Raw genomic sequence first — 11,686 nt, forward strand, 5'->3', positions numbered from 1 at the left:
GTCAAAAGCTATTGCTAGTGGAGGGGAACAGAAATTCTTGAAGGTATTTCAACATTTAAATGCCCTGAATTGTGTTGCTGGGAAAAATTGCTCAGTTAAAATAGTTTAAACTAAATTAAGATCAAAGTAGTTTAGTGATTTATTAATGACATGTAATTACCCAGAAATCAGTGAGCTATATATTCAGGATCAATATCAGTAATACAACAGTTAAACCACAATGCTAGACACTTACAAAATGCTAATAAGCTCCTACAACTTTCTAAACACCCTTCAGTAACTAAACCTTCCAAAATTTTCCTACAGTGTCCTCCTACAATTCCCCTACACTGCAGCCAGAAGTCAATGGCATCCCTCTCTGGCAGTACAGATTTCCCAGTTGCTCACCCCCTGCGAGAGATGTGAGTCCTCTAGCTCTGTGTGACAAAGCCCCCACAAGGTCCCCTGTGCCTAGAAGTGGGGTGGCACTGAGTGCTGGTCACATGTGACATCTCCTGTGGGTACAGGCCCTTGCTCGGCTCCCCTGTGGGAGGTTGGGCTGCCTTGTCTGGCTGCAGCTAGATCCTTAATGTGACCATTTTGAGTGCACTCTCCAGACTATTTTGACTATGTTCAATCTCTATAAATACCATGTGCACTTGCATTTTTATTTCTATGTTATCCTGACTATCTGCCAAGAGAATGTGCAGGCACCCTCACAAAATGCCTTCTGAAGGTTCCCATCTCTCTCACTATTAGCGTTTGAGAAAGTGGACTTCACCTGTTTTAGGCATCTCAGTTATTTTTGCTTCTGTGAATGTTGACCAATGTGCCTAATCATAGACCAGGGCTGTCACTCTCAGTAAGTTCAGCTGGAAAGGTGCCTACTTATTTCAGGATCAAAATTGATTCATGAAAAGTAAACTAACATTTTGACTCTGGAAAGTCTGATTTGCACAGCTGATGATTCACTATAGTTCTAACATCACCATTTTATAAGAAAGCCAATTTGAAACAGTTATTTGGTATTTTCTTTGTAGCTGAAGCACTAAGATTTTAATCCTGCTGTGACCCCAATTCAAAGCTTCTAACTCTTGAATTTATTGGCAAAGTATGCTGAAAATGGAGAGTCTTCTCTGCAGAAAAGCATACTGTTGTTGCTATTACTGTCAGTCAAAAAAGTGCAAAGATAGTGAGTACTATGAAGTAAGCAGCAACTTTCATATCTGTTCATTTCAATATTGTTGTTTTCTCAGGAATATTTTAAAAAATTTTGCTCTTTATCTACAGAACATCATAAAAACATTCTTAAATAAATAATAACTGTAAAGTTGATTAAAGTATCACTTGGAAATATCTTCACAATTTCAGGATCCAAACCTTGGGTTTTAAATCCCTAGTTTAGCTGGTGAACATCCAATTCCTATGCAGGACACATCAAAAGATCTTCGAACCTAGTGAGAGTCATTAATAACATTTAGAACAGCCTAAGGCCCTTCTTGGACTGTCAATACCTGATTTGGCATGTATTCACACAAAAAAAAAAAAAAAAAAAAAAAAAAAAAAAAAGACTAATGCCTTCAATTCTTCTCTCAATACGTTACCTTAATTGTTAAACATCTGAGAAAGGGTAGCAATACAACCTAAGTAAGAATTGAAGGGTAAGAAGACATTTTTTATATCTTATATTTAGCGGAGCAGTATTTTTAACTATATGATTAATTGAAATTTAATCTATTAATTTCGGCCAAAGACTTCCTTTGTTATGTAAAAATAAGAATAGTTTTAGGCATAAGTGTCAGTGTTTTCTAATATCAAGATCATATAGACTAGTTCTTTAAATGTATTCTCCTGAACTATTTTCATCATTAGTTCCGTGGAAAAAATGGGTACTTAATAATGGTAGTCACTGTCATTGATAGAAATGATTGCTCTTAAAAATATTTAAAAACTAACTGAAAGTATTGTTATGCAAAAATAATACAGTGTGAAGATTAACATCAAGATTGTACAGGACTAATGGTACTTTGCCATTAAAGTATATTAAATATACAGTAAATTAAATATATCAGAGATAATATTGTTTTCTTTGGAATTCAGATATCCCTCTCAAACCCCAGTAATATTAAATAACTGACTTGAGAAAAAAGAATTTTTTCTCTTCTCAGTATCAGTTGTTTCAACATCACTAGTATGTGTCTGTCTATACCACATTTTTAATAATCTTCCTTTCTCTCACCCAAAACCAGTTTCCAGTGCAAATGGATTCCTGTATAAAATTAACCCCTGCACACACACTGCTGTGTTATGTTCTCAAAGACATTTTGCCATTTCTCATCATTAACAGGCAAGTTCAGCCATGTGAATATATCCTATCATAGCCTTTCTAGTGCCTTAAAGAAAAACAAGCATGATGTAATGTAATGTAAATATACTTCTTGTCTTTGAAACAGCAGGAACTTTGATCCTTGTTTCAAAATTAATGTTTTCATTAATAAAAAAATTTGCAAAAGTGGAAAAAAATAGGAGGGGTCATAATCCACAGGAAGACCTGTAGGCGCTGTCATAATTGTGACACTGACCTGATACTGTTCTCAAAAGAATGTTAAGAATTTCTTCAGTTCAGAAGAAAGAAAAAATTGAGGACAGACTTAATAAGAGTGTAGTACCATCTGTTAAAACAAAGATAAAAATTTATGGATTTATGGATGTTATATATAGCATTTTTTATAATAACTATTTCAGAACCTCCTATTTTTGAGCTAGCAGAAAAGAACATATTGATTAATGTTTTCATAACTAATTAAATGAATTAGGATAAAGCACTGAAGTGACAGAGATATCTTAAAAGGGTAAAGTCTACTAGTTCATCTTCTTCCTGGTACAATATTATTTCAAAGTATGTTATTTGGTCTTGTTTTAAATGATTTAAACAATAAAAGCTTCCCTATTACACATTTGACACAGCTTTGTAACTGGGAAACTCTTGCATGGTTTTCAGAAAATGGAACTATATTATTTTTCTTTAATACTCTTTACACTACTCTAAAAATGCCCTTTTCTTCTACTCTCTGAAGCACTAATTGGTATATTGTCATCCTACCTTTAATGAACAACTTGTTCTCACTGCTTTTTTTCTGATTCTCCTGGTTATTCTCAATATTTACAGTTCTCTAACTTTTTGTTTCTAATATCTCTACTAACATATTAAAGATAGAAATACCAGTGATAGCCTTTTCCTTCCTCACAATATTATACTACATTTTCTATAAAATGAATCCTCCTTTTCATAGTTATTATCAGTTTTAGGCCTTCCTAGCTGCCTTTTTTTGTGGTTTGAACCATTATACCTGAAACTCAAAATGTTCTCCGGTAGTGTATGCTCATAAGTTCTTCCTCGGGTTTGCTCACTATTTTTCTGTTGAAGAACAACAACAAAGAAAAGCCCAAACCTACGAACTGAATTTAGAAGCAAAGAATAAAATTCATTAGAGGACACACTAAAAAATATTACAGAGATGGAAAAATCTCTTTTTTATTGTCTAGCTCATTAATTCATTTACTGTCCTCAGAGAATAGAACTACAAACCTCTTTTTTTACCTACTCTATAACATAGACTGGACTGAAGTTTAATTTCCTTTTAAAATAAGGTATTTTTATTCACATCAATATGTTGATAAAAGTAGAATATGGATGCTATATTCTTCTTCTTAGTCTATGAAGGCACTTAGCCACCAGGTTATCAAACCACTGTCTTTTTAACTCACTCATATCTAAATAATTTGAGAAGCCCAAATTAAAAAGTCTTGGAGGACAGAGTTGCAGAACTATCTAAGTTTATTTTTTGAATCTCACCTGAAGCATTTGAACATCTTATTCTTGAACTTTCAGTATTTTTTAATACTTTAAGATTGTCACTTTCTTTGCTTTCTCTTCTTTCTTTCTTTTCTTTCTTTCTTTTTCTTTCTTTCTTTCTTTCTTTCTTTCTTTCTTTCTTTCTTTCTTTCTTTCTTTCTTTCTTTCTTTCTTTCTTTCTTTCTTTCTTTCTTTCTTTCTTTCTTTCTTTCTTTCTTTCTTTTTCTTTCTTTCATTTTTCCATCTGAATTGATACTAAGAATTATCTAATCATTATGATTTTATTATCTCAATTTCAAGCTAAATGGGCTTTGTTGTCCAGTAACTTTCATGGCTGGTTTAGCAGACAAAGCCTCAAGGATGGGTAAGCAAACCAATGAGGCACAGAGAAGAGAACATCAGGACAGATATTAAGATTTTGTTGCCTTTGAAAATAATAAGACAAATATATCACTAGAGTGGCTGGAAAGAGGTTCAATGGAAAGGACCTGGAGGTGTTGGTCAACAGTCAGCTGAACATGAGCCAATGTGTGCCCAGGTGGCCAAGGAGGCCAGTGTCTTCCTGGCCTGGGCAGTGATTGTCCCCCTGGTACTGGTGAGGCCACACCTCAAGCTGAGTGCTCAGCTTAAGGGTATAGAGAGTAAGTCTTATGAGGAGCAGCTGAGGGAGCTGGGATGGTTAAGCCTGGAGAGAAAGAGAGACCTTATCACTCTCTAAAACCAGTAGAAAAGAGGGTGTAGCCAAGTGGGAATTGGCCTCTTCTTCCAGGCAAGAAGCAAGAGACCAGGAGAACATAGTCTCAAGCTGCACCATGGGAGGTTCACATTGGACATCAAAAATAATTTCTTCACGGAAAGAGGGGCAGAACACTTGAACAGACTGCCCAGGGAGTTGGTAGAGTCACCATCCTTGGAAGTGTTCAATAAATGACTGGACATGGCTGTCACAACCCACTTGATAGGAGGTGCAGTGCTCATTGCAGATTCTTATATACTTGTCAGGCATAACAGAGACACCAGTCCATGTGCCAGAGAACTGTTATGGTATTTATTATAAAATTTGTAACGATGCACCTTCCTAGTGAACAAGTAAGACTCTGTGCTTGCAGGGTAAGTAAGAGTTGTCACGTAGTCTCTGATTTGCATAACTTTTAACTTTTTTGAGGAATCACAAATGAACCCCAAATAGTCTCATGCAAAATAAGAAAATTTAAATACGAGCGATGGAAATAATCCAAACTGTGTCCTCCTCTGGAAAATGGTCCTGCAGTAAAATTCTGCATTACAGATCATCAAATCCACACCAAACAATACCCAGTATGGGCTAATCCAGAGCCAAGAAAACTCCTATTCTGAAATTAGTGTTTAAGTGATCTATAGTGTTCAGCCGTCCAGATTTACTGTAAGCGTCAGAGCTATGGCAGATACCCAGCAGTCTTTTCTCAAAGACGGCTGGCTTATCTCCTGGATAAAGCACATATGGATGCAGGATGTAAGAACATAAACATTGAGGTCAGAGGGCTATCTTATAACTGAGAAGGCTTCTTCACCTTAAGTAGGTACCACTATCATTTCAGAAGCATATTTCTGGAAAATTTCTTCAGATGCCTTTCCAAATTCCACAGAAAATGTACTGTAGGTGCTCTGATACTCTGTCAAGTGACTGTCTCAATGTTTTTAGCCATTAATTAAATGTGCCAGGCATACAAAAGTGAGCAAAGGCTGTATATAGAGAATTGCTAAGATATTAAAACCAAGAGGACTGCTACAGTTGCTTAATTTTATTTATTTTATGTAATACAGACCACAGAAGCATGCTTAGCAATGGTGTTGCTAACTTCTTTTTGGTTTTTCTTTTTAAAGTAGCTTAATTTTGTAACTAAACTCAGTAGAGAAGCCATTGTTTTCCTAGGGAAGTTGTTCTGTTTAGATCTTTCTGAAATGACCTTTATACCTAGTCTAATTTAGCTGACTTTGCCTTCAAACCGCTGCATCTCATTTTGCCTAATACCACAAAGTTTCTCAGCAAGACATTTGTAGATTGTGATGAAGTCATGTCCTTGAAGAAATTCAATACATGAAGCTTTTGCAGCTTCTTCATATGAGCCATTTTCTTCATCTTTCCTCATTGCAGTTATTATTTTCAAAAGCTTCTAAGATTGTAACATCTTTCCTAAAGTACAAGCACCAGAACTTGACATAGTAGTCAAGTAATAGCATCATTAATCTCATCTTGTGGTGCAGAAACTGCTTTTCTTCTTGCATAGCTGGTGATGAAGCTTACTTTCTGAATCACGTCTGGGTAAATGAATTCTGCTGATCATCTTTGGAACAGTACTGACGCGAGGTTTCACACATGTGGACTTGAAATGTAGATACCTATGAGGATGAAGGAAGGAGGTACAAAGTGAGAGAAAAAACTGGAAGGATTAGAGTGAAAATTCTAGGAAGATCATGTTAACTGTAGTCAGTGACAGCAGGGAAGGCAGAGTTATAGGTGGCAAATGCCAAGGAAGTGTAAAAGTTGCATGTCAAAACGCCAGCTGTATCCTGTACATATTCTTCTTTCATTGTACTTCTTGGAAGCAGTAAAGGAAGAAATAAGCCTCACTTTCCAGTGCACAGGTAAAGGAGAAAGCAGACCTCTATGTTTTCATACTCTAGGGAGAGTGCAGCTTGGATAAACACCTAGTTGTTAGATCAGCTCAAATCACAGTAGTGTGATCTGATGTTTATTTTGACACAGTCTTTCACCCCTTCATCTTAAAAAGTAAAGTGTTAAAATATACTTCATTCTACTGACTAATATCTCACCTTAATGTATTTACCTGGGTTTTCTCTTTGTTTATTTATTGCCACTTTTATATTCTGGTATTTTCAGTAATTTTACTAATTCTTCTAATTTATATTTTATTTCAAACTACCAATAGAGAAAGCGAATAACCTTGGGCTGAGATATATTCATGGAATAAAAAAAACTTCATCCATAGTGCCTAATAGTTTCTCATCTAGTTTCTTATTGCAACTTAGTAGTGGAGATAATTATGTGTACGTGAAATATGGATACCTTTCCTTTATAATAGATCTTTTTTTAAACCATAAAGTAATGTGATGTGAAGTCAAGTACCCTACAGAAGCCTGAATATTTTATTCATCATATTGACCTTTATCAACAGACCTTGTAACCTGTAGAGAGTTTGTTTAAGAAGGCTTATTTTCCATTAAACTGCATTGGCTGACATTAATTTTGGATGATACTAAACTCTTAATTATTTACTGATTACATCCATGCCAGCTTTTTTATAACCATCTGAGATTGATATCAACCTAGCTGTCCTTTAATTTCCTCTCCTATAACCTTTTAAAAAACCAGTACAGCAGTTCAGCTGTTTTGAAGCCCTCTGTGGATTTTTCATAGTTTCTGTTTGAAATTGTCTATTTTAAACAGCTCACAGACATTTGTGGATAATTCCTTGGGTGTTCTTAGATTTGAGTGTTCTAGTTCAGCATTTAAATAAATTCATAACTTCATTAAAATTTTTAGTACCCTTTGTAATAAATGCAATTATCAATATCAAATCTGATATTTATTCTTCCTCTTGTACCAAAGTGTTTTTGTTTTCATTGTTATTGCTTTCCTGCTGATGCTCAACTGAAACATGTATTAAATAATTCTGCCTTTTTTGCATCATGGTACATGATTTTGCCATCTCTTTTCAATATCAGTATCAGTAAATGTCACTAGTTAGGGTTCTGATATACATACATTAGAACAGAAGTACATACATATATATATTTCATACATATTAATTTAACTACCTTTTATCAGCTGTCTGAATTCCTTAGCTACCACTGTTTGAACATTAATTCCTCTTTTTTTTTTAATATACTTTTCTTCTTTCAAAATATGGCAACCAAAAGATGAAGAAAACCTTTCTTTGTAACTCACATATTTTTAGAAAAATAAATATTTTCTGAAGAAAAAGTTATATGTTTAGGACACCCGACCAAACATCTTAAATGCATTTCAATCATACATATATATATGTGGGTGTAGTCAGTGTAACTGTGTATCTATGAATATAAAAAGAAAGAGATTTTATCTCATTTTTCTTCATCCATAACTTTTCTTCCAGTTTTAGACACTGAATTTTAAAAACAAACCAGGGTTATACACTACTTCTTAATATGTATTCTTTTTGCGTAGATACGGGAACTAGATATTAATTTAGCCATGCTTCCTAAAAGTCCACACACAGTAGAAAATATATTTCTGATCCAATAAACTAGAATAAATAAATTATATGTAAATCGTAAAAAAATAAGTGTTTACAGTAGATGAAGCCTATTTTTGTAAAGAAAAACATATACATATATTGAAGAGGGAGTAATATACAGGAGTTTTGCTGTCAAAACTGATGAGATTCATTTAGGGCAGGCTATGGTGTGTTTGAACATTTTTTGATGTTCCAAAATAAATTTGCCTTTATTAAATATCAGCAGTCTCACTTAATCAAAAAAAAAAAAAAAAAAAAAAAAAAAAAAAAAAAAAAGTAAGGAACAAGTAAGAAAAGAAGGAGCAAGTAAAAGAACCTCAGTGACGTAAGAATAGAGGTCCCTGAACTCAATACTACTTGCAGGTGAGTTGTCTCACTCTACCTGACTTGCCTAAATCACTGAGAAATAGTTTTAGAAATGAAATGAGAACTCACCTTTCGGAGACGTGATGATAAATCAGACTTGTAAACGTGCAATTTGGCTGCTGCCTGTGTTAGTGTTTATTTTTTCATCCTGAATGTGAGACAGTCTTTCATACGGGTGAGAAGGAAAATGGAAAGGGAGAAAAAATTATCTTTTCTTGCATTGTGCATACAGGTCCTTGTTCAAAAACTGATGCATTCACTGAATACATAATTTTCTCTTATACTTTTAACATGACACAAAATGAACAAGTTTATATTAAAAATTCTTACCTAATTTTCCTCTAACTCAGCATTAGGATTCAAATTTTTATTTCCACTATTATTTTCTACAGTCCCTGTGGTGCTTGCAATTCATCCTATCTCAAAATAGTAAAGCAAAACAACAGAGGGGAAAATTATACAACACTTTAAAAATATCTTTTTTTAATTTAAAAAATAAGTCTAGTATATTAGAAACTGTAAATAAATGTCTTTTCACAACCATTCAAGTAGCTTAATGTTGGCAAAATTAAGGCACATTTGTAGAACAAAAATAGCCTTCTACAACACAGTGCATCAGCAACAGTTCACTCCAAATGTTGTAGATAATTAATCTCATTTTCCCTCTGCTTCGTTTTGTGTTCTATTAGTTTTCTTATTCAGACTTTCAAGTCACAAATCTAATTTAAAGCCTCACAACTGGTCTAATGTGGTAATGTGTTCCAAGTGCGTGCAGTGTCTAGCAGTGAGTGATAGGGACAGAATACTAATTTGCCTCCCAGTGTGCATGGCGCTCAATAAATAAATAATATATTACCTGTGCTCACCATCACTTGACTACAGAAAGTGTCAAAAGCAACAGAAAAGTTGGATGTGAGTTTAAGGCATGTAACAGAAAAAGAACTGAAGTGGGGATGGGTAGGGGAGACAGAAGAAAAGAGGAAAGCAGAGAGAGAAGAGTCTGCCACAAAACGGCAATTATTCTGTTAACGTAGTTAACTATAGCAGCACAGATAATGTAGATTAGACTACATACTGATTAATGGTCAAATATGAATTATTTATTTGTAAGAGCTTTGCCTTTTGTGTCTTCTTTCTCTATAGAGAAATGTAGAATTCCTTCATATTGTTCTAACTTCTGTTTGTTTAATTATTCTCTTTCAGAACTACTCTTTACTTTTTTTTTTAACACATTGATTTTCTTCTGTTGTTTGACTTTGCTTCCTTACTGTGTGTAAAGCTTGCTTTATTTTTGTAGCTTTAGTTTTCATACACCTGAAAACTAAACTATACACCAGTCAAATAATTGTAGAGTTACTGAGTTTCACTCTGATCTTCTGTGCCATCATCTGAACTTCTGTAAACTCCATTGTGATCAATGACGACACAGTGGTGCAAAACTAGCACTTGGGAGACTAAATTCAGAGTGTTGATTTTATAAAGAAGTGTGCAAGGAAGAGTGTATATACAGCAGAACAAGAGACAATGTGCTGGCATATATGGTATAAAAAAAGTCTGAGAATAAAGTAAAGGATAGAAAGATAATGTGGAAAAAAAACCCCATATAATTCCCATGAAACTGGCAATGTCTTGGATTATTAAAATATTATTTTGTATAAAATGCCATTATAATCTTGTTTAAATTTAATGCAATTTACCAGACCATAAAGAACTGCTTAGAATAAATGGCTGGTTTCCAGGCACAGCTACTGTGCTGCTGATTACAATACATCCTGACATTTATGACAGTTTTATAATTCTTGTATTCTGTACCTGGCTGTGCTCTGAAGTGTCTCTACTTTGCTGAAGGCTTTCTCCTGGGAAATGGCTCTAAAGTTTTGTGGACTGAAAGGACAATAAAATAGTTTGTCATAAAACCACTATTACTATAGAATGCAAATCTGTTTCCATTTTGTTTATCACTATTAAAAATGAAGATTCATTTTATAATGAATACCTGTGCAATTTATCATCACAAAAAATGTCATCTACTTCAGAAGATATTCTTATATGACTAAACTTACAAATATGAGTAAGGATATTTTAGATCAATGCCTAGACCCTTCTATTGCAAGAGTAACCCCACTGATGGCTTACGAAGACTCACAGGAAGACTAGAAAAAATGTCAGACCTACATGCAAGCAAAATAACAGGTAAGAAAGAGTATGACGGCAGGAAAGAAATCTTACTACACAGCCTTTGACCTTTATGTGGGATAGTACTCAAAACAGTGTTTAATCATATCTTCAAATGTTTCATGAAAGTTTTATAGCAAAAAAACCATTGACACAATTCAGAGGATGATTTTGAGAAAGAGCAAGTTGAAACATTTATATGACTACTGGCTTAATGCTTTCAATAAACACATTTTAAAAGCTTTTAAGTGAAGATATTACCAAAATTGGCATAACAATAATACATTTATTATTTGTATAAAAGACTGTTCCTATACATTTCAACTGAAATGCTGTAACATTTCCATTGAAAATTGTGCACCAGCTGTACAAAAAAAAAATGCATTTTTGTTTGAGTTCACCTACTTTGACTTAGAGCTGTAAGCAGACAGCTGAAGTTCTGACTTAACTGCAAAACTTCAGTTAGACATACTGTCACAGAAAAATAGCAAGAGGGCGACAGACTGAAAAAGATTAAACCAGACTTAAAGATAGTATAGAGTATCCTGATTTCCAGGCAGCATGTTTATGCTTGCCAATATTTAGGGTATAGATCCAAAACTTCATTCATTCCCGATAACACTGTACCCCTGTCAGCTTCTCCCTTTGATGTGGGGGAGCAATGCTTAAATACCAATGAGGAATATGCTCCCTCTTCTGCTCTGCTATCAGAGTTTAGTGCAGAGGGTTATTACAGAGTTGCTCCTGGCACCCCATTGGCCCTAAACTGCCATGCTAATCAAACTGTAGATTGTCCTCAAAAGAGTGTATTTCTGGAGTGCTGCTCCATTTCAGAGTGCTGGCTGTGAGAGATAATGTAATCATCTGTAGTGCTGCAGAAAAACAGGTTTAAATTGTAATCACACAAGAATACCTGTATTAAATGAGGTCAGCCTAGTCTGTATACAGATGGAAGGAAGACCTCTGTGGACCTCTGAAGTATTTAAGGAGATACAATTAGTGAGTAATACAGGAGATAACAATTTTTCACAAT

The 11,686-nt window shown here is 34.4% G+C and overlaps 1 long non-coding RNA gene across 1 annotated transcript; it reads right to left on the minus strand.

Moving 5' to 3' along the window:
- Positions 1-5,727: 5,727 nt before the first annotated feature.
- Positions 5,728-9,229, minus strand: LOC148224822 (uncharacterized). The gene is made up of 3 exons (XR_015801965.1): positions 8,809-9,229; positions 8,548-8,642; positions 5,728-6,214 (listed from the first exon to the last, which is right to left on the minus strand). It is a non-coding gene; the product is annotated as an uncharacterized LOC148224822 (long non-coding RNA).
- Between the last annotated feature and the right edge of the window lie 2,457 nt (positions 9,230-11,686).

The sequence above is a fragment of the Sturnus vulgaris genome, chromosome 2, assembly GCF_052056855.1.
Source record: "Sturnus vulgaris isolate bStuVul1 chromosome 2, bStuVul1.hap1, whole genome shotgun sequence".
NCBI lineage: Eukaryota > Metazoa > Chordata > Aves > Passeriformes > Sturnidae > Sturnus > Sturnus vulgaris.